General features: G+C 33.9%; 1 protein-coding gene and 1 long non-coding RNA gene across 13 annotated transcripts in view; both read left to right on the top strand.

Moving 5' to 3' along the window:
• The window catches only part of LOC119067469 (collagen alpha chain CG42342), a 221,188-nt gene that overhangs the window by 32,659 nt on the left and 163,446 nt on the right, over positions 1–25,083 (top strand). The gene's annotated exons all lie outside the window — the stretch shown is intronic.
• On the top strand, positions 2,297–17,854 carry LOC119067472. Its single transcript, XR_005085947.1, has 3 exons — positions 2,297–2,329; positions 2,944–2,948; positions 17,844–17,854. It is a non-coding gene; the product is annotated as an uncharacterized LOC119067472 (long non-coding RNA).

The following is a 25,083-nucleotide window of genomic DNA, read 5'->3' on the forward strand; positions in this document are numbered from 1 at the left end:
TTTTCTTCTCCTTTTTTCGGTCTATTTTCCTTAGAGCTTTGGGGGGGAAAAAGAAATTTTTGTTTTTTATCTTTGTATTCGTTTCTTACAACCTCTCAAAATCTTGTTGAATACACATTTTTTCCCATCGAGTCTAATGCCATAGGAAACAGTGGCAGCATATAAAACGTCAATATTTTGGGAATTTATTCAATAGACCGATAAAAATTATATACAATTTCGAAATCGACTTGTTATATATTTTTGGATATGGTTTTTCCTTTGCTCTACTTCATCTTTTTGTTGATATATGTGGAGAGAAAATGTGTACAAAATATTATAATTTATGGAAATGGTTTTTCCATTTTATTACCAAAGTTATGGTCAGAATATTCTTTTTTTTTTCTGGTTTATTATGGGAAATCTAATTTTATCCATGTGTTAGAGTTGGGTGAAGAAATTTGAAATTGAATAAACTTTAAGTATGATTGATTCTATGGTTCGAGAAACTGGATGAAAGGGAGTGTATTAAGAAGGAGCTGCTACTGTCGTGTGCAGTAAGCGCTTTCAGTAATGATAATGATTCTTTGTTGGTAAAACATCAGACATGAGAATTTGGGAATTATTTCGCGAATATTTACATAAAAAATGTTGAATGCTGAACTTCAAGCACTTTTAACCAACGCCTTTTATAAGAATTTGAGAATTTGATCGTATCTTGTTAAACTTCTACATTGGTACAATCTAGTTTTTGATACCAGCTCTTGCACTTCATTTTTTTTTAACCACATTAGCTGTTGTTCATCGCTCGCTTCATTCGTTTCTGTCGACAACAGATAATTAAACTTTTCAAAAGGTTTACGTTTCGGTAGTCCTCTCGCTTTTCGTTAAAATACAGGGTAGTTGCTTTTCGAGTCCGGGTTCGAATAGTGTCCTTATTATTGTAGATTCTATTCGCTCCTGGGTCACAAAACCACAAAACGGTTTCAATTTAACGTACAAGGATCGATTGAACGAAACATTAGTTACAGTTGGTAAAAGGAAAAATTCGGAAGGGTCAAACAGAACGCTTTTACTTTATTGTTCATAAATAAGATCGAACCACTTCCATGTACAGGTACACTTCGAACAGTTTGTAAAAGGATCAGCTCGCAAGGGTCAGACAAAATGCCTTTATATTACAATTCGTAAATACATTAGGCTCGCAAGTAAGTACCTTCTTCCTTATACATTTCGATGAATGGCAAATTCATTAGGAATGAACAAAATGTCCTAACCTTACAGTACAGTTCGTCAAAGGATAAATTGGACTTCATATGTGATAAAAAATAAGTCGTAAGTAGGCGTTACAAGTTTTATTTTGTGGAATTTGGGTGCGAGTAGCCACTGTACCCGGGTCATTTCGAAAAAAAAAAAAATTGTAAAGAATGCAATTTTTGTGAAATCGTTATCAAATCTCAGTAAGATTATGGAGTTGAAATCCGTCTTGGGCTGCATTTAAATACACAAAAATATGTGGAACGGATGGTAGGTTGTATAACCTATTTTATGTCTATCTATCAAGTCGATTTGGAATATCACGAAAGTTATGAACCTCCCATAAGTTGTTCCAAAGTGGTTGCTATGGTAATGCTGTATCCGTGTAGCTATCCGCAATTATTAATATTATATTATATTGCGTTTATAGTAAGTGGAGTTATAGAATCAACAGCATGAGACACTGTCAAATGTTTCATTTCCGTTCCAGATTTTATTAGAAACATTTTTCGCAATCGAAAGCATCAGAGAAAAAAAAGCGGAAATAAGTTACGTCATTCCCAGCGAGATTCAAAGCTTTTAACATTTACCTTCACAGTTGATATATTTAATATAACTACTTTTACAGAGATTTATCGTTGTAGAGAAAAAAAGACTGCGAATTGAAATCCTCTTCTTTCCATATATTCAATGCTCCAAAAAGTAGCAAATAGATTCGCAATTACAAAGAATTCATTTACTTAACATGACTCCTGTTACTTACATAGTCTATTTTAGGTAATTTCTTAAAGAATTTTCGGGAAATTTAGAGAATTTCGAGAATTTTCGGGAATTTCGAGAATTTTCGGGAATTTCGAGAATTTTCGGGAATTTCGAGAATTTCATTGCAAGTAAACAACTCAACAATTCGTTGATTTTAATTTCCGATTTAAGTATACTGATAACAATTCTAGAATAAGCAACTAAAAAAGATATCGACATTAGGAAGTGAAAAAAATTAAAATTGATTTTCGGACTTTGTTCTTCGATGACACCTTTAAACCACTCAGAGGCGTATTACCCTATGGGAAATTCGGTACCGTGCCCATGGCGCGTACCAAATTTTTTAGTTTGATGAGTGCAAGAGTCCATGAGTTAAAAGGGAAAATTTCAACGCACGTAAGGGTATTAAAACCAAACAGAAAGAAATTGTTTTGATAGGAAACATGAATGGTGAAGTCTAAAATGAAACATTTAGAACTACAGACCTCACTTTGAGGGCTGAGCTGATCTTCATTTGTTTGCGCTATCCTATTACTTTCAATAACGTAAATCATGTAGAAAAAGAAAGCTGATCACTTGAAAATAATGCCACAGCGCAGCAAGAAGTGAAAAATGAAAAGCTCGAACATTGAATTAGATGGATTCTTTTTAAAAACAGCCTGCCGAAATCGGACGCATTTTCCAGTGGACTTTTTTTATCTGTGCCTAGAAAGGTATTCGACCCAAGGAGCCAAAACTACTTTCAAAAAAATTCTTCGAAGCTTGTGTAGCTGGTGAAAGGTGATCAAAAATAGACAGCTTGTACTTTTCTTAAAAAAAAAATTCTACAGTTACACGAGCCGTACAGGGTCGTGTGGGGTGTCATTAGAACGGTAATCACCCGTACTATTGAGCCAAATAGGGACTTATTGTGTTTAAAATTCATCGAGACTGAAATATGTGCAGTTGAAGTTTTCAACCGAAGACTTACACTGTTCTTACTGAAATTTCTCGAGGTACACAAAACGTACATGGTCGTGTAGGGTGTCATTTGACAGGTAATTTAATGTGCTTTCGGCCAAATAGGATCTTATGAAGTTGGGATGCATCTATGATGAAATATGTACACCTAAACATTTCAACTTCTATTTCATCGTAGATGCATCCAAACCACATAAGACCCTATTTGGCACAAAATCACATTAAATTACCTCTCAAATGACACCCTAAACGACCATGTACGTTTTTGTGTACCTCGAGAAATTTCAGTAAGAACAGTGTAAGTCTCCGGTTGAAAACTTCAACTGCACATATTTCAGTGTCGATGAATTTTAAACACAATAAGTCCCTATTTGGCTCAATAGTACATGATTACCTTTCTAATGACACCCCACACGACCCTGTACGAATCGTGTAACTGGAGAAATTTTTGTAAGAAAAGTGCAAGTTTTCGGTTTTGATCACCTTTCACCAGCCAGACAAACTTCGAAGAATTTTTTTGAAAGTGGCTTTGGCTTCTAGGGTCGAATACCTTTCTAGGCACATATAAAAAAGTCGACTGGAAAATGCGTCCGATTTCGGTAGGCTGTTTTTCAAAAGAATCCCTCTTAGCGTAAAGACCAATGCAGGATAAATCACCCAGGTACGGTCTAATGTCACCTCGGAGGAAATAACGATTTTCAAAACGGATTTTAACGCTTATTTTTATCTTGACAAAAATAATGAGTGCGTTCAGTATAAATCGACAGATTTTGAAAAATCTGCCATAACTAGTATGTACATTCATTGGTAAAAACTTCGAACTGTGAACTAAAACTTTTACTTTTCCCTCATACACGTCAGTTCTATTAAGGTTCTGATATAACAGGTTAAGAAACCTCTGAGTTGATCACGAAGGCGGTGACACCAATATCGGAAAATCGAAAAATCTTAAAAATAGCTCTTTGTCCCTTGAAATATGTAAAGCCACACCATAGAGGTAAACTACCACACTTTGAAGAACAGTAAAATCGAAACGGAGCGAGTTTCTAGTGTTTTAACAATTTTTAAGAATTTCGGGAATTTTCAAGAATTTTCGAGAATTTTCGCGAATTTCGAGAATTTTCGGGAATTTTTCGAATTTTCGGGAATTTTCGAGAATTTCAAGAATTTTCGGGAATTTAATTCCTAAAATAGGCTATGTGTTACTAAACTAAATAATTCACCTCAATTCACTACATAAATTCAGAACGTTGTTAACAAACTGCTAAATTATTCAATTGCAATAAATTCAACCGAAACCAACTCAAAACAAATGGCAAAAAAGAAGAAAATTATTCTGTAATTAACATCCAGCGATTAATAAAGTATACTTGCAATTTTAACATTGTACAAATAACGTTGCTTCGATAAAACATTAAGACCTTTTACAAAATGCACACATCGAATATGTTCTAAAACTTCACCCACACTCTAAGGTCCATTAATGTTAATAAAAACGGTGCAATTATGCTAATTTATTTGAAAGTTAAAAGTGTGGTATATGCACGACACACACATATTGTTCCTATTTTAACAATAAAACAATAAAACGCAACAGAAGAAAATCTGAAAAACGAAACCTCATATTATATTTTCCATATAATAAGATCTGGGTTGGTATTGCTTAACGATATATACACACACACAACACTACACATATTTCGTTCATAAATTCTTGTGTATGGAATACCAATTAAATTGAACAAAAAACATTGTGCACATTGTAAAAGGCTTGTTTTTAGCTTTTAGATGAGAAGAGAAACTTTTCCTGTTTGTGTAAAGATGCCTTTAGAGAGATTTTATGCATAATTAATGTCAGCTTGAAATTTCATGAAATGCAAATAACAATTTGTATTAAATGATATTTTAATGTAATATGGGTAATGGGTAATGCTTTTAAATATTATATGGATGTTTTCGGATTCGGAATCAGACGATGTAATTATAACAATCGTTGTACGGTTTAAACGCTCTTTGCATTTGCAGCAGGTATTTCTGCTGGAAGTGGATTCTGTACATTAATGAAAAATACCGGCGAATAACGACTAGAGACTTCCGTTTCACTAACAGTAATAAACTTTAATTCTAAATAATGAGTAACATTCTTCGGAATGGAAATGAATGTTTTGCAAAATGTTGTGCAGTGTGCTAGATGCCGAAGGAAAAGCGTTGATTTGATTACATCACACCACCGGAAAAAAATGGAGTTTCTCTGTTTCAACTGAATTAACCTTAGATTCTCCACAAACACACATTAAGTTTGTAGTAACCTATATGTGTACAAAACACGTATCAAGCCACTATCAAACTCGTGTTTGTGTGTTTGTGGTCCAGCTGACAGTTAATGGTAGATTACTATACATCAGTGAAGTAATGAGATATCACATATCGAGATTAGTAAAAGTATCCGAGGGCTTTAGTTCAGCCCGAGGTACGTTTACTCATTGTGATACGAGATTTCTTGCACCTCGTTACGAGCGAGATAAAAAAATTTCACCCGTGATGGAAAAGCCTCATTAGCTCATTAGTAAAGTAATACATTTTTTCAGTGAAGTTACAGGTGACGTCAGTACAATTTAGACATGATTTTGCTTTAGTTGCTATACAAAGGCCTTATCAATACTCTCTCTACAGACAGAAAGAAATAGGATGTGAATTTGACACCGAAAGCTGAGAGTTTTATTGCTAGGGAGAGTATTAGCCTTATAAGTCTCTATACGGGTGAAATAGTTACAGGTACACGCGGAGTCATGCCCCAGTTGACTTAAGTTTACTATATTTTTTATAAGATTTATTTTCGAAAAAAAACCTTGCAAACTTGCAACAGTGAAACGTTAAATTGTGACAATTGTTTTAAACCAAATTCGATTTAATATGATCGAGTCATTCAGCTGCACCCCTCGTGGAATGATCGTATTTTCAATTTTTTTAATACAAAATTATTGTTTTGCGTTGCGACTCTTCCAGCGCCAACCTTGATTTTAGAGTCTCCGGCATCGAGTGATTGAGTGGATCATTCAACTATAAATGTAGTTTTGCTGTATCTCATTTTCGTAACCTTCAAAGGACTTTCCATTTTGTTTAGTTCATAGAAATAGAAAATACAAAGGAAAATGGATCTACTTTCCACCCCAGGGCCTATTTTACGAAAACATGTTTCTCAAGTTTTTGAAAGTTTCCAAAATGTTTCTTAAAGTTTTTTAAAGTTTCTTAAAGTTTCTTAAGGAAACTTTTCTAGAAACTTTAAGAAACTTTTCAGAAACATTTTGGAAACTTTCAAAAACTTGAGAAACATGTTTCCGTAAAATAGGCCCTGTCCACCCTAATTGTTGATGGAAAGGCTGCAAAAACGAATTCCATTTATATTTCACGATTCGACACACCAAGTCGTTTTTCCTCCGAAACTGCACTGTATCTGAATTCTAATTTCGAATTGTCAGCAAGTTTTCCAATCGAGCATTGCGTCCGTATTTTCCGCAGCATCCCAATCGCAATAAGGTTGAGTGAATCGAAACGAGATTTTGTAAGACATCATCTGTGAATAAATAAATAAAAAAAACAAAATCCGCATCTCTTTACAACTTTTCTTATGACGAAATGTACAGAAATACACATTATATATTATGACTGAAGTATGTAATTTTCGCTTTATTTTCAACTTTTAACGTTTGTACACAATTTTTTTGTTTTTTGAAAAGAAAATCGTAAGCACGTGCTGAACGTATACAGACATCCAGAAAGACATATCGTTTTCTATGTTCTGTGTGCGCTTTAAAGAAAAATATGTGTATGCGATGGTGAATTTAAGCACTTGTCTCTAATGGTAATATCACGTAATATTCATTTGGTACTGTGTTATTTTCGAGGTTTATGTTGTTCTGTTTATACACAAACATATATTTTGTGTCTGTGACATTGCACAGAATCTAATACAAACGAACTTATTGGAAAAATAAACTTGTTTGATGTGATTTATTTACTGAACAAAAAATGAAAATTACACAGTTCGAACGAACAGTGAACGATGCGAGAGCACATAAGAGCATATTGGGCAAAATGTGCCAAATGTCTATTCTGTTTAAAATGAAGAAAGAAAATCGGAAACTTTTTTTTTGAATGCATATAAAGTGACGATAATCGGAAATTCAAATTTGAATCTAACGAAAAGTTTTCGATTAAATGGTGTTGGTTGCCCAAAAAAAAAACGTTTCTTTTCCATGCCACTATATATATATGTAGAAAGTCCTTCATTTCATATATACTACTAAAACGAAATAAACAATCAAAATACATCTAAATGGAAATCATCTGTCCCATAAGATCGTAATCAACTTTATATTCAGAGTTCACCCGAAAAAAAAGCCAACACAAAAACCATCCAAAAATCACCAACGATAAAAGATTTTTTTATGTTGATAATATGATCACGATTTCTTAATTTCATTTGCTGTTGGCAATGTCGACAATTTTATATTATTTTTTTTCCTCTTCTTATGTTGTAAAATCTGAGTCAACGTCTTTCTATTCTGTAATGCAGAGAAATTCTTTATGTGTATAGAGACACATGAGACATCCTATAGACTTTGAGCGTTTTTTTTCGTTCTTCCTTTTTTCGTTAGTTTCTTTTCGTTTTATATTGGAATAGCTGATTACCTATGTCTGGTGTTATAAACAGAAAATTCACGCTTACCCTGATTTATTGTGTGTACATCGCGAATATGTGAATTTTTATAGCATGGCAATTTAAAATATGGAATACTTAAATTGCGAAAATAAGCCTAGCTATTGACGATGTTTACCATAAAAACTCAACATTTATGCACCTCCTATAATTCAAAGGGCAACACAAGGGGAGAACCTCATCAAATTCAATCGTGTTGTTGTTGTTAGTAGTATACGTAGTTGGGTGATGTTGATTTCAATGCAAAGATTTATGAAAATGAACGAATAGAAATTAAATTACCGAACCTATTCGAAATTGATCAATGGGACCTTTGAATGAATAAATTTTTTTTTTTTTAATGAAAACGAAAACTTCTTCAAGCAATTTATTTGCACGAAAATTCTGCTACATTCGATTCGTATCATACTGTTATAAGATGCGATCTTCTAGCAGCACAGATCCTGTGTTGTTTGATATAAATACGAAAGATTTGTAGATAAAAATGTGTGGAAAAGAGATGGTACACCGAAGTAAAATCGAAACCAAAAACAATTCCGTTTCGAGATAGAGGCTACATATAAGTTACATGACCTTTGTATCTTTTGCTGCTATATTACAACACAACGGAATAATATTTTTCGTCTAATATCCTTCTGACAAAAAAGTATAATTTTCTTTCATGATGAAAAAGCGAGCTTAATTTTTATACATAAGCTTTTTTGCGTCCTTTTCAGATCTATACAGACACAAATATATACGAACATATTTAGATACATAAAAATGTACACTACTAGCTCATCGCCCCCCATGTAATCTTATGACAAATGATAATCTGAGTTCTTTTTATCTTTTTTATTGTTTTAATCCTTTTTTATTGTAAGAACTTAGTATATTTCATATTATATCCCTTATCTGCTATATGGTAAAGTCAATGCAATATTCAACATAAAAATAAGTTTAGTTTGTCTTACATAAATAGACATATAACCCATAGAATATAACTGTAGCATGTACAAATGAATGAGAGGAAACAGAGAAAAAAAAATACTTGCGACGAAAAACATTTTTCCTTGTACATTTGTGCTACGATGCTCCGAGTAGAGAAATATTAGCAAAGCTTATGCAGTAATTTGCTAGCTCTTCGCAATTAAATAAATGGGTAGTGTAGGTAGCTTTATCCTTAGCTGCAGAATTACACAACTCGGGTTTTAGAGGCTTCACGAGGGAATTTTTATGCTGGTGCAAAGATAAGTTCATTTTATTAATCTACATCTTCAACATTTTATTCATTAAATTGAAATGAAATTTAAGGTGTTTGTGACTACGTAATTCGGTTGATCTGGAGGGGATAATATTTTTGTTAGACATGCTGCAGCTCAATTCAATGCCGTGTTGAATTAACTAATAAATATAAGAAGGGACCCGCACGAATAATACAATGTAGGTAGTTGGCCGTAAAGGTCATAAATCCACTTAAATTATCTTTATAACTCATGTTAAAATTGCTGAAACACGGTGGGGTTGAACAAAACTTAAATAGAGTTTCGGAGAACCGGCACTCATGGCCGTGCGGGACCGACGAGTCAATTTGAATACAGATTGTTATCGCAACGGATAGAGGTACTAATTCTTAGCTAATTCGTATTGAAACGGCTCCCCTCGACAACTTGAACACGTAGCTACAGACAGCTAAAATCGAAGATTCGACATCTTTGAATGGTGATATGTCCAAGACGAAGAAAGTTTGAAACTCTTTGAATGGCGATATTGGTAGAGGATTCCATGCTCTATTAAACGCCGAGAATTGATTTTACAAAATTTGTCTGAATTGTACAATATTTGAAAAATTTTATTTTCACCATCCTCGGCGAAACTAGGACTCATCTGCAATACACAGGTTGACCCTGTCTGCAACAAAACAACAATGCCTGATCAGCCTGCAGTCTAAGCTTTACAACGATACCACACTCGCCATACCAGCCTCACAACAAGTATCTGTTACGACATTTTGTTTGCAGCAAGGTCACTCTACGACGAAATTTTCAATTTACTATCTATCTTCAAGTGCCCGTTCCTTTAGAATGAGTGGAATTTTTATGCATTCTTCATAAATATGTGGTATAAGTTATTTGCAGCAATTCTTACATTAATTACGTGTAGCTGGTCGGTTAAGGCTGATTTCCACATATTTTTAGGGTAAATTTCCTCTAATGGCTAGCGAAATCAGCTTTAACCGACTCCAGATACACGTAATTAATGTATGAATTCCTGCAAATAAACCAACTGTATTACTTTCCTAACCAAAACAATTCATGAAAATTGGTGAGATTTTGGAGATTTTACTGCGTTACAAGCTAAGAACACTGCATTCGCTGGGAGTAGCCCGATATACGCTCACTCCAATGGACCTAACACACGATCCGGTGAACAGACTTTCTTGAACTTTTTTCTCCGGATAAATACTTCGAATGAAGCAAAAAATTGCAAAAACGCTTGGCACCCTGTACCTGGTTCACACTTTCGAGGTGGTCGTCAGATATCTATAAACTCGGATATCTTCGAAAACCCCTAGAGCGCTTAGGCAACAGCTTGGGATGAACCGACCCAAAATCACCCATCTTCGAAGTTACCCTCACTTTTGACTTTGACCTTGCCAAACAGGGAAAAAGAATTGTTTAAATCGCCTGGGCGAAGAGAAGGATTTTTTTATTGCTGCTTTGGTACCTCCAGGCAACCAAAAAGGGTTTCTCCTTTTACTCAGAGACTCCAACTCGACGTATTACAAAAAGTTGAAGTAATCGCATAGCATGAGACCCTAGTACTTCGTATGGGTCTTTAAATTATAACGAATTCGTCTGGTTCGAATTTTGGGATACGAAAATCACAACGTCTCTCGCAATACTTAATATTTTTTCGTTGTTCATCTTATTACAGGTGTTAACACAACATTTTCGCAACGTTAATGTGAGAAAATATTTACTTTCGATTTGAGGGTGCCCTCCTATTCATTGTTAGCTGGTTAATTCAATGCAGAAATAGTAAATTCGGGACTAAGCTGTTTCCAATTTTATGTTTCGATGGCGGTACTAAATTTTACAAGCCGAAACACGTTTTCTGAAGCGAAAACGTTACGATATCTGATGATAATGTAACACGATGGTAACGTGTACATAACGTCTGTACAAAAATGGGGAAACGATTACGATCTTATAGATTTTTCAACAGCATTAAAATACAAAAAAAAAATTGTCGACACTGAAAATAAAGAGTTGAGACGCCATTCTCTGTGTGTCTAGCATCTAAATACTTCACAACTAAACAACTAACTAACCGCGATAATTTACAACGGCATTATTCTAGCAAAAGTGGTTGAACTTATGGATCGTTACGTGAAATAAATATGTTCGCTTTGTTATTTTTAATTATTTGATGATGTTTTCGTTTCTAGAAATAGTTAAATGGAATGGAACACTCTTACATAACAAGTTGAAACAAATTTTACATATCTCTTAGTAAAAGTGCCTCTATATATCGTATATTGTACGTTTCTGTAGATATTTATTTGTAGATCATAAAAATTCTGTTGGAATCAACTTAAATGATTCACGATTTTATTCTTAACGTTTGGTTGTTTCATCGGTTCTTTCGCTATATGTACGTATGTGTGTTCACAAACTTGAACTTATGCATTATACAAATATACAATTGCATATTTAATGCAACTGGTTGTTTAACGATTTTAAGGCGGTATCAGGCTGTTCGTTCAATCATTCCGAATTGAAGTAGTTAGATTGCTATTGTCTGCAACAAAAGATGTATTCACATTTATCGGATCGATTATTAAGGAGACGTACAGACAGATAAAAGTGACATTCGACATGTTTTCTAATGTGGTAGTTGTTCCGGTTTGTAATTGATTCCACAAGAATTTCGTTCAACAAATGAAAATCTAGATTTTTATTTTCTAAATTTTGGTTAGTGCGCCTAACAAGAATGAAGTACTAAAATAAAAAAATCTAGAATTTCATTTGTTAAACAAATTTTGTGTGGAATCATTTTACAAGCCAACTGTTAAAACAGAAAACATGTTGAGTATCAACAGTTTTCTCTCCCTGCAAAGGTATTTTGTTGCAGCTTTACTACTTTTATAGTTTTCCGTGGCATCTCTTCTCTATATTTTTAAAGAATTAATGAACAAAAAACAACTGATGATCCCAATGTCACTTTGTTATTATTGTGACAACGAGTGTGGTAATATCACATTACGAACAATATTTATTTGCCATGGACCAGCATAAAGTAAATTCTTATATTTATACGATATACGAATGAAGCGAACCAGTGGCGTTTCAGATGTCTATCACGCGATGTGCAGTGACAGCACCAATCCTATGTTTATTTCAATATAGCATAAATATCTGACCCAGGGCCTATTTTGTGGAAGTAAATTCCCGGAAAATTCACTAAAATTTCTGAATTTTGGTTTCACTTAAATACAGTCGACGGCAAGCATATGAACAGTATTATTATCGGGTCTATTAATTCAATCGATCACAGTATTTTTAATCGGTTGATTTCAAATCTTGTACTTCAATTTTTAACATGCATTTTACCATATAAAGGACCAAACTACACAGAGCTTTTTACCCATTACCCGAAGGGGATGGCTATATTCCCCACTTGTCAAATACACAACTTGGAACCTCGTAAGTACAATGCTTTACGTGATTAGGCAATGTAAATGAAAATGAAACATGTCGTAACACGTAAACGATTTTACCATTACCATGCGTAGCCCAAGCAACACAGTTCACCTGTATAAACAAGCATTAGTACAGCTGAAACAAAATGCATAGCTTATTTGAAATTCGCCCACTGAATTATCCGAATGTAATCGATTTAGCCCAAAAACAAAAAGAAAAACTAAAAACGCAATAAGAAAAATGGAGCCACTATGATCTATTTTTATTTCAAAGGAACAGATAAAACATGAGGGGAGAGACTCGGGAAATTTCGTGAATTTAATTTTCCTTAAATAGGCTCTGATCTGCGCTTCAATCAAAATTTGAGACAAAATTGCGCTCACCGAATTTTTAGTTAAATTATCGTAAGGGTCATTGCATCTGTCGACAATCGAAACTCGACGCTCTGCAACACGGACGCACACCAGGGAGTCACACAAGCGAAATAGTAAAAATTGAAGAGAAATCAAATAATGAAAATGTTTATAGCAATTTCATTGTTACAACATTTTGGTTTAGGTGATTTGTTATCGACTGGTTTAAAGCATTCAATTATTTTCGGACAATCATTGGGGGTCATGCACCAGAAAAGGACATTAAAACGTATTTTATTGAGTGGATGTTACGAATAATACAAGATATAAGAGGGGATCATACAATGTGATAGATAATTCGTTTTTGAATTGATCAAATTCTAATGAGGCCATTTATTAGAGAGAAAAAAATATTTAAATTTGAAGTCACGAAGTACTTAAAAATAACCGAAAAAATTCGATGGTAAAAGTTCTACACTTGCTGCACACATTCCAATTCAATTCGGTCCATAAATAAATGCATGTACTACCTCTATTATACTTCCCATTAACATTAATATGGTAATAACACTGATAACATCATCTATATGTTAAACATCTGTAATGTTATTCATTACCATAGAAATATGTACCACGCATGTCTTACCAATAATCAAACCGGCTATTACAAGTACACAAAACATTTTTTTTTAAATGGGAACACGTATCGAAAAAAGCATACACAACATAAAATTCAATTATACAGTACAAAATGAATGATTATATTTAATTACATATCTCTCATTAAAAAATTCCAATAAATTTCATTAATAATTTATTGAAAGTTATTCTTCATGGAGATGTTCTTTTGTGCTGGGTAGTCTCCTGTTGAACTTTTTCTGCTTCTTCTTTATTTTCGCAAAGAATTCAGCTACAAGGCAAGAAGCAACAAGTTTTTCATACATTTTTTTTTCTCCTCCTCGCTGTATTGATATTTTTTATTTTTTTATTTAAATTAAAATATCCTCGCTTTCATTTTCTTCTTATTTTTTTTGTCTTTTTGTCGAACGCAGGCGAGTCAAAAAAGTGTACGATAAAAAGACAACTCTAAGATAAATAATAGGCCGATACTATTCGCCCGTGGTAGTGGTATACAATTTGTGTTTCCTGCTGTCAGCATTTTATGCGCTCATCCATTATCCACTGGATAATATCCAGGATATAATTATTTAGGAGATAATATGAAAATTACAAACAAGTTTAACTGTAGAGATGGTGTTGTATCAGATTGAACCAAAGTGTTCGTAGTCCGTAAATTTCTTTGTTTATGGACATGGTTCTTAGCGCATCGACTTCCTAATGATCCAGTTCATAAGTTTTTTTATTATTTCAATTACCTTTTAGAAGTGCTGGTACTAGCATTACAAGTTGTTTGTGTCGGATTTTTGCGAGTAAGATATACTACGGATATAGTTATTTTGACTTGTGTTGTTGCATCGCTCGTCTTCGGCTCGAGATACCTTTGTCAAATTAAAAATCTCCGAACCAGTACTGTATCGCAGTATCCGACAGAAATTACTCATTACATTACTAAGTAAGTCTTATCAATTGGATAAATGGTACTTACTGTGTAAAGTTTACCGATCCGAGGCGAAGCCGAGGTATTTGATTCAAAAGCTTCACCACTATGAAAAAATGTCACTTTACCTCAAGTAATATAACGTACAATCGCTAAACCGAACTGGTGTGCATACGTTACTTTGCACCAGCTGGTCACATACAATTCCAAATGGGACCAGCTGGTTCAAAATAACGTATGCACACCAGTTCGGTTTAGCGATTGTATGTAATTGGACATTGGACATTAGTATGATTAAAACCATTGGATTCGGTTCGGACTACAAACTTCTAACTCATCAAAATCAAAATGTCCGAACCGACGTCTATTTCACTAATTTTACATTACGGCTCGGTATTTTGTAAGAGAAAATTAACTTCAGTAGCATTCCTAATTACTAAAGGCGTTAGTAGACATGGTAAACCAAAAACGCAATAAACATTAAACTTTTATGTACTGTAAGCCAATCGAAATTTTATTAATAAATCTGCTACGTCTTTTGTTTAAAGTGTTGTATGCAAAATAAAAAATCTTTTACTTCATTATCTTTAGCAAGTTTACTATATAAAAGAGTATTAATCAGAGCGCTTTGCTTAGTTCTGTCGTCGACAGATGACTAGTAGTTTCAGGTATCATTAAAAATAAATATGGAAACGTTTGCACGGTATTGAACTTTAGTTCAATGTTTTTATTAAAATTATTCGTGAAATATTACTTCTATACCTTTCATACAAAAAGTTGTAGAAACAAATAACATCCAAAGCCTTTTATCTTGATATTTTGGTGCGAATAGCTTCGTCATGGGGACTAGGTCACTGCACCCGAGTACATGCAGGCTATACACACGGAAATAATACAATGTGATAGGAATCAAAGAACAAGAATGCATGAATGAATGAATGAATTTGATAAATAAATAAAATAAATTTCACGTATAATTTGATTTGAATCAGCGATAAAATGGAAATGAAAACAGATTGAGAATCTTGATAGTATTTTTGATGATGATTTTTGTTTGTTTGTGTTTTCTTCTTCTTTTCGATTTATGAACATTTGTTTACAAGGGTCTTTTCAAGTTCCGAGTCGAATTAAATTCAATAGAATTGGATCATTATTGGACTTAAAACTTGAATTTGTAAGAAGGTTAAGACATGTTATTTTTAAAACGTTTTTGGTGTGCCATTACTTTAAATTATTACCTGAAATAGACAATGACTACACGAAGCTATGGAAGTGAAAAGAGATAATTAGAGATGGCGTTGCTACTATAAAGAGTAGAAGTAAAATGAAAAGGGACGTCAGGGATCTGAGAGTCGAAACGAACTCGGTCCTAAGTGTTTGTGTGCATAAATCTAGTAAATTTTTTCCGATTTTGATAATTTCTGTGTATTTGAAAGGTAAATATATACCGAATTGCATGTTGTTAAATTTAGATCCTTGGACTGAGGCAGTGCTCTAGGACCCCAAGGTGATTTTTGCTAATTTTTGTTTCATTTGAAAAGTACTTCGTATTATATACTCATCGCAAAAAGCTGCAATTTCGGACTAGGGCTACGCTCGCAAGTACTCATTAGCGTCAAGTACTCAATAGCACAAGACACAAGTTCATAATAGCGTCGAGTACGCAATAGGGGCACATAGGCAATAGGGACAAAGTACGCAATAGATGCAAGGTATGTTACATCGTCAAAGAAAGTAATAGAGTCAAAGTACGCAATAGGTATACGGAATCGGTGTCGTGCAGGTCGTTTTTGTTGAGTTTAAATTATTAATTAGAACCGATCACAAGCCACTCAAATGTTAAGTCCTTGTAATTTTCGAGAGTTCGTCAACTTGTTGCATATATTCTTTATGCACCTAATGTCAGACGTACATATTTTAAGTTCTTTAATTCGGTGCCGACCAAATATATAATCATGGCTAAGCGGTGATCTTTACAGTAAATTAAATTTTCAACTCGCTTTTCGTCTGTATATTTTAAACCTTTGTCTCGTTGTTGCGTGACCTACACAAAATTAATCGACAAACGACTGACGCCAGTTTCTAACCAACCCCACATTTAAAATCGACTAAAAGACTCTAACTAATACCTCGTAACTGCAATAACATTTTCCTAACGAGCGCGCAACGTCTTATACAAAATAATACAAAATTAAATTGCTAAGTTTATGACAAAAACTTATTTATTAACTCGATTTTATTATCGAATTATTTACTACCATTAGCAAAGACTGTATTAAATGCCCAATGGAATTGAATTACATAATATACACTGTGTAGCTTCAACAAAATCAAAATATTCAATTAAAACACAAGTACCGTAAAAGTGAACGAACGAGATGTGTGAGCTTCTATAATAGGGAACTGCTTACATCTCATTATATTCGTCTGCACAACTCAATTCAACTATGAAATGTTTACAACTTAATTCTTAAAGAAATATTCTCTATATGTTCAACTCGTCTATTGTTCGTTCATTTCGTTCCACTCAGTCAGATTCAACAATAAATTGTTGTATTATGGCACTTAATATGACAGAAAATTTGTTGGCAAAAGATGAATGAATATATAGTCATTCTCGTACCGTATATGGTATGATATGAATATTTTGTTCAATGGTCTATTAAATTGACATTTTTATTGTGGTTTGCGAAGCACAAAGGGGCTATATGTACATGAGACTTTTTTTTTCTTGAATTATTTTTCGTATGACACCGCCTTCTTGATAGGTTCCGTATTAATTCATCGGTCGCATATTTTTAGGAGTAAAATTTGTTTTGTTAAAATTTTTGAACGCGCGTTCAAGCGAAATTAGTTATTTTGTAAGTAAAGGCATAAGGACTTGTATCACTTCTATAGTTTAGGGTTTTTAGCCCCGTACGAAGTACTGGGGGCTTATAAGATTAATATGCCGTTTGTAACACGTCGAATTGGAAGCAGACAGTAAGGGCAAAGCATTTGGTTATGTTCATAGATGACGAATCCGCAATAAAAAAAATGTCCGTCCGTCCGTCCGTCTGTGACCCCTCTAGCTTGAGCAAATCACAACCTTTTTTCAAAATTCTTTTTTTCCCCGATTGGTATCGACAAAAGTAAGGTCAAGTTCGAAAATGGGCGTGGTAGGGTCGGCCCTTCCAGAGCTAGGGCCCTATAGGTGTTTTTCAGTCTTTCGACGATATCTACCGAAATACGCACGCAATAGCTGCTTGTGATATATCAAATGAAAGGTATTGACGAGTAGAACAAAGTTGCTGAACATTGTTTTTGAGTAAGATGCAACGCGGGCTTGTTGAGAGGGCTCAAAGGTCGTTACTCGGCCCTAAGTGTTCTTTGCACATAAATCGAGTAAATCTCATCCGATTTTGCTAGATTTAGTTTTTTATGGAAGGTAATTGAATACCGAAAAGAACGTGGCGAAAAAAGTTTCAAATTTGGGCCCTTGGACTAAGGCCGCTACTCGGCCCTAAGTGTTTTTTGCACATAAATCGAGTAAATTTCATCCGATTTTGCTAGTTTTTGTTTCATTTGAGAGATAATTGAATACCCAATAGAAAGTTGGCAAAAAATTTTGGGTTTCTAAAATAATGTCGTAAATTGTTGGTTTTATTTGAGAGGTACTTCGTACGGGCTTTCGTAATTGCGCTATGCGCAATTTTAAAAATGAACACTTTCAGTAAATTTGACCATGCCCAACTTGACTTGCATTTTGGTAACAGACGCATTAGAGGGTTGTAGACGTATTAGGGTTCCCGGCGTATTACGGCTACGGACGTATTATGGTTACGGACGAAATAGGATTACGGGTCGTACGGGGCTAAGTCGGAGCAAACGCTCCGACTGTTCTGATGCCTTGTTTTTAAATATGGACCAACTACTTCAAATAATTAGTCTGTGTTTTGTATAACCAAAAATCTAGGAACCGTCATCGGAGCAGGGTAATTATGTCGAAAATGACCGAAATTCATGTAAAAACCTGATGGAAGTAGAGAAATAACCTCGAATCCCAAAATCTAAAATCCAAATTCATCACAAAGCGTGATGGAAGTTGAGAAATGCTAGAGAAATCACCTCGAATCACCTCATATCAAAAATGTTGGCCAGCCCGCGGCCTGGTCATTTTAGACACAGATTTTGTGCTGTCTTATTTGTGTTGACGTTAAAACAAACACTTTTCCGGAACACACCTCATATACCTAAAATCCGCTCGGAAATCAATTTCCTAAACCACAAGTTTATATGATATGACATAGTACTTTATCAAATTGCCTCCATCTGACAGTGTGTGACGTTATTGATATGTGCGTTTTCAAATCAATTTTAAAAATACTTCCACATCGAAATGGACTCATGTAGTGTGGAGGCATAAACAATTGAAATAAAAACTTTTCATGCAGAAAAATTCCAAATTTTATAAATTGACTTCCCAAAAACAACTGCTGTCCGCTTGGACTGCAACCATATTATTATACGCACAAGCTGTTATGCCGACCACCCTGTACTAATTGAAGAACGAAAAAGAATCTGCAAATTGTTTGAAATCCCACGCGTCAATTGGATTTACCATTGAATTTCGAACGCCTAAAGAAATAATTTATGGAACGCCTCAGCAACATGAAAGAATGAACAATAAAATTGGCTACCCACTTTATTTACACAAATTATTACATTCGACAAAGTCCTATATATATAGTTATAATACAACACAGACACACAGTGCACACATGCATGAGAATTTCTAATCAACTCGAAATGCATTTAAAAAGGGCTACTAAAAGCATAGCAAACAAAATATTGCTTTTCCATAATATTTGATATTGTGATTAAGGAGCTAGCTAACAACATAAACATCAAATATTATTCTGATGTACTAATATGCTGTGTGTCTGTGTGTACCGCCTCTCTATATATAATGTAAGTATATGCAGGAGATAAAGCTGAAGCTATTTTAACGCATATGAACATGACTCTAAAGTGATATGGCATGTAATTGAGAGGGATGAAAAGTTTGAAGAATTATTACGGAAGTTAAGTGCTGACGTTGAGTTGTGACTGCGCTATTCACTTCTACGGGAATTTAATTGCATTTATTTTACAATTTTCAAAAAGTTTTTTATGTGCACGAATAACATTTTCTCCGTTCATTACATGTTAAGCATTTTAATGAATCATCAAAATGGAAAAGGTTTCGTAAAATTAAAAAAAAAAAATCCCAAAGATACTTAAAATTTACACACAAGTTCTTGTTCTTAAACGGAAATAAAATATTAAAATTAGCGTTATCGTAAACCCCTAAAATGATTTTGTGTTTGTTGACCGAATTTCCCCGAATAAAAAAATTAATTTTGGTTTGGCTAATGGAAGAAAATATCTCTCGGTTCTCCTTTATTGACCAAAGTAGAATACCGCTCACGATATAGGATATATGTAGTACGAATGAAATGATTATAATATATTAAAACGGATGAATTTGATATCCTTTGAATCCGCTGCATAAATAAATTTGAGCAAAATTTCTGTTTTATTTCTCCATGTAAGCAGATGAATTTAATGTATGCAAGGTAATATTATACAGATGCAAACACAGCTGCCGTGCTGAAGTGAAGAAAACACTCTGATGTGGAAACGGTTCCAATTAAGAAACTGTCTCTTCGGTTTTCTTTTTACATGCACGGCGATTTGTGTTAGAAAATGATTATTCTCGGAATTATTCTATTCAATTAAAGTATTCATGCCTCGATGCATACAATGATGGCATGGAAATCATTTGGGGTTGACGTCATTTAAAGAGATGTGTAGTGCATTTGATGTGGTGCAAATTATGCGGACGATCAATTTCTTAAAATGTTTTTATTTTTATGTATATATGTATGGTCTGCCGAACTTACCAAACGACCGGTTCGATGCTGTATTATAGTGGTGCGGTAAAATTCTATATCGTGGGAGTGACGCCAGTCCACTGCTACCAAAAAAAGACTGTTGGTGACTAAGGAACGTATTTATAGCAACTTTTGACTTTGCCCTTGGGCCCCAACAACCTGCCATCTTTAATATTTACAATCTAGGCAGAGATTGGTTTGGCCGAGACATTGAATTTCAAAGTTTTGTATGAAAATAATCAAAATTTCCCGATAACTCAAATTTCCTACGTTATTTAGTAACCAAACTTTTCAATAGAAATTTTGACCATATTGTAATCTCGGTCACTAGGCCAAAAAAGGATTTAAAAAAATTGTGGTACACGATCGTTTTGGGGAGCTAGGGCTCTCGGAAGCTTTCGTACTAATGCCATATAAAAGCGTTTGTTGTGTGGATGTGTGAAAAATGATTACGTTGAACATGAAATGAAGAAGAGCTATGCAGTTGTAAAAAAGTGTGACCTAATGTTGTTGTAGAGGAAGTTGTGGGTATCATTTTTGTCCTTTGGGATGTGGCAAAGGGACACGTCACTTGATAAATTTTTCTTCTTACACTTTTTTGTTTTACCAACGCGTCACCCATAATGATATCAGTTATTTTGTTAGTAAAGACAGAATGACTTGCGTCACCTTCAACCTATAAGAGTCTTTTTTTGACTGATTTTAAATTCGTAAAAATAAAACTTTTCATCTTCTTCCAACTTTTAATTTTGCAAATTGTCAAAAGAACAGAGTTTTATTTTGGGATGATGTTGTTAAAAATGCATGCGAGTGAAGCAGAACTATTTTTAATGAAAATAGTTACCGTACAAGATAATGGAATAGGTTCATTACCAGTTATTCATAGTTCTTTTGCCATATAAAATGAAAACTCTCCAAAGAATTCTATCAATATTAAATGCAAAAGCGCTCGGGTATACAACACACAGCATAATACAAGCTTTTCAGAGTAGTGCCAATAAAAATATTCGAAAATAAATTCATATTCGCTTAAAGCTAGCGCTAAGAAAAATCTTCGTTCGATTTAACTTCCACTGAAAGTTTTCCATAAACACAAAAATTCTTTCAACAAAATTTGCTTTCAATCACCATTAAAGTTTTTTTCCCTTCCCTTCTTCGCTTCTCAATGCTCATAAAATTATGTGTTGTATATAAACCTAAGTCATATCCATTTCCATCGTCGTTCCTTACCGGATAATACAATTTATAAGAAATTGATGGGATTTTTTTTTCTTCGTTTTCTATACTTAACGTAAACAGATCAATGTGGCAGCTATAAATTATCTCGTGTAGCAAGTTATTAATCAAATTTTATCCAAAATCTATGTTATGTGTATCGTTTATGTGTAAAATATAAACGCAGTGTATAGTGAATAAAATGCGGAATGGCTCATGTTAGCCAATTATATGTTAGGGGATCAGAAATGACAGCTGTCAACAGACATTTTGTATATAATATTGTAGTAATGTCGTACGGTCGGATATAAAATAGGAAACCCAATGTTTTATATGGTCGGTTAATGTATATGCTACTTGTTATACTTACGTCTCCGAAACGGTTGCGTAATGCGACCTTGATGATGGTACTTAGAAGTGTACAGTGATACAATTTGTGATATACCGACAAAATATACACAGCTCGGGGGCAAATGGAAAAGTTTGAAAAATGAAAACCGATGTTCTGAATGAGTTATGAGATGACAATCAAATTTAATGTGATTTTACTTCCGAGAAACATAATCATCTAATTGACCCGGGGTTTTGGTAGGGGCGGGGTGGGGGGGTATAAACACATTTCTCTTTTTTAATTTTAAATGTCTCGGATGATGCATCGTTGATTTTTATCAATTTGGTCTATGCGTATAATTTTACGACGAACAGAAGTTTATGGATTGCTTAGAGCGTTTTACCGAATAACGAAGCTAAAGTGGTAAATTAGTCTGCGGTAGAAAAAAATTCTTTGTTCTTTGTCTTCGTAACTTTGAAGATTTTGTTTTTATAGGACTGGCTGCGGGTGGATACACCACTGTTTCTCATTATACTACAGTTAATGTCCAAAAATTATTTTTTTTTAAACTCGATTTTACTTTCGATTGCTTCTCATTCAAAAATATACAACCGAAACCGACATCGGTTCATTCCTTTATTTATGTGTTTAAGTGATAAGGCAATTCCATTAACCGAATTTTTCTATCTTTTTTCCAGGTAAGATCCAGTTGAACCAATTGTAATAGACCAAAATAGCCACCAGCCTGACGGCAAAGCTAATCTAAATGTAAGACTGTGTGAATACGTCTTATGGTGCAGCGGTAAGCATAGGTCAATATTGTTGCATCTAAATGCATTAAGGTATAGGTTCGTAAAATGTGTGTTTTTTAATGGACAGAATTAAGATGAGATAAACAAACAAGCAAAACAAACGAATGGTAAAATAAATAACGGATAAAAGTACCGAATGTTTTCGCTAAATCAAGCAAATGATATTTTCGTATGAATCTTTTAGTTTTACAATTGTTTTTGACGCGTAGTGTTATTTGCCAATTTGTCATTTTCGAGCAAATTCTACAGCTGTTTGAATAAGTTTTCGGTGTATTTTGAACTTTGCTGGGTATTGTTTGTACAATAAACCATCTAATGATGCCAATCATACCTCACTAAATTTGGTAGATAAGTTTATCAATAATAGGACCTGACTATTCACCTGTGTTTTTCAAAGTGCCAAAATGAACCCACGTTCGCATACCTCAATCGAAATTTATGGCACTACATTTTACTGGCATAATGACGTATACATTTATCAATCAAACTTCAAGTCGCATATCGGTGCAGGTTTCCTTGTTTTGCTTTTTTAATTAGTTATATGATAAGCCAATAATATATGGGTAAAAACATAGCCCTCGAACTATTTTTCGTATCTCTCAACAGGACAAAGATATCTATAGATTTTTATGGAAATTATTTACTTAATTAGGTCATTGTAGTATTCCTTGAATGTCTGTCTGAATGATCTTAATACTTAAAGATCAACTAACATTCTACGCTATTTATATGGGAGACTAGTGTATCAACCGTCTTTCTTTTAGTCAAATTTTTATTCAAATTATTCAAATTTGAAAAAAAAAGTGCAGCAACAAACGATTTTACTCATATACTGCATTGATCAGTACTCTCTCTAGCAAACAAACAATTATTAAGATGGTAAAGACGTTTGTGAATCTCTGCTATTTTGTTCACCTTTTTTATAAGCCTTATGAAGAAGCAGAGTTCCTCAAACTTGTTTTGACCCCTAATTTTTCAGAGAGTATGTTTGCTAGAGATAGAGATAGTGTTGAACTGACACGTGCTACTAAACCCCTTTACCACTTACATCCATTAAAAGACATACATGTTCATCAGCCCTTAAAATATTTTGTCATGCATACTTACCCAGTTCCAGTATCAGCTGGTTTTGCTTCAGCTGGTCTCTATTACATTATTAGTAGGATCTACATTTATCGATCGGTACTCGTCACACACACAGGCATAGAAAGAGAACTCGATAAAAAAACAAAACAAAGCAATCAAACATTATATTGTACGACAGCTGAAGCAAGACCAGCTGTTGCTTGTTATGCATAACAAAATAATTTAAGGATTGTAATTCTATTAAGGATTTGAAGGAGCTACTTTAAAAGGAATCTAAAATTTGAGACGGACAGAGTCTTAAAAAATATTGACAGTGATGTTTAACGACCTGAATTTTGGAGCTCATAAAGGTAGACTATGAGCTATTATATGCAGCAACTACTCGCAGTTCGTTATTTATTAGAAATGCTTGGAAAGAACTAAAACAAATTCAACAAAGGATCTTACCAAATCGAATAGATGTAATCCGAATGCAACGGCCACAATACTTCATGGTATCGAACTGCTGATGAAAATTATTTTGAAGATTTTCAATGAGAATTTCCATCTCAAATGTTCAAATAAAAGAGCCATTGATAAATTATGTCTAAAAGTTGAGTGCGTAAATTTATGAATGGGCCCTGAGCCGTTTTCGATTATTTTTTAATCTTCCTGGAAGAGAAGGCAAAACGGAAAACCATACAGTAATCGCAGATTAGATAGCAAGAAATTGATGTATTTGGTTGTTTTTTTAAGTTCCAACAGTTCACACTTCTATCAATACACACACACTCTGTGCACATTACGCTAGTTGTTTCACTCTACGTGTGCGCGTATAAGCGGTAAATCCGAGTATATCCCATATAATACTAACATATGAAATGTGAGGAACTTGTGGAACTAAGAAAAACAGAGAGTCGCATGAACATTTCTAACTATTCTGAGCTGGCTGTAAGCGACTCAAAAGAAAAGTATCCAAAAAAGCGTAGGTCATTTGTGAACGACGCCTAAGGCACCGATAAGTCGAAACCATTGTCTGATCAATACTCGAACGCTGGTCAAATGAATCGATGGAAAATTAATCGAATTATTTATGAGATGTTGCTCAATTTGTCTCTCAACAATTTGAAATTGTATTAAAATTAATTGATTGATGCTTTCCTGCGGTTCGTCGATCTCGTTAAATGTTTATTTTAATTTTTATTTTAAACCGAGTATATATTCTCATGCAATAGATGGCTATGATAACTAAAAATAGTCGGACATTGGAATAGATAACTTATATCGAAAATAAAATGTAAATATTTCAATCCAACGAATAATTATATTCATTGAATCGAGGATTGAATGGTATTTTTTACCTATTATAAAACAAGTTGCCTCAAAATATATTCTTAATAGAGAAGAGACATTCATATTGTAAGTGGAAGAGGGCAACTTTCTATCAACAACTTAATTAAAAAACCATAAT

The sequence above is a fragment of the Bradysia coprophila genome, assembly GCF_014529535.1.
Source record: "Bradysia coprophila strain Holo2 chromosome X unlocalized genomic scaffold, BU_Bcop_v1 contig_12, whole genome shotgun sequence".
In the NCBI taxonomy this organism is placed as follows: Eukaryota; Metazoa; Arthropoda; class Insecta; order Diptera; family Sciaridae; genus Bradysia; species Bradysia coprophila.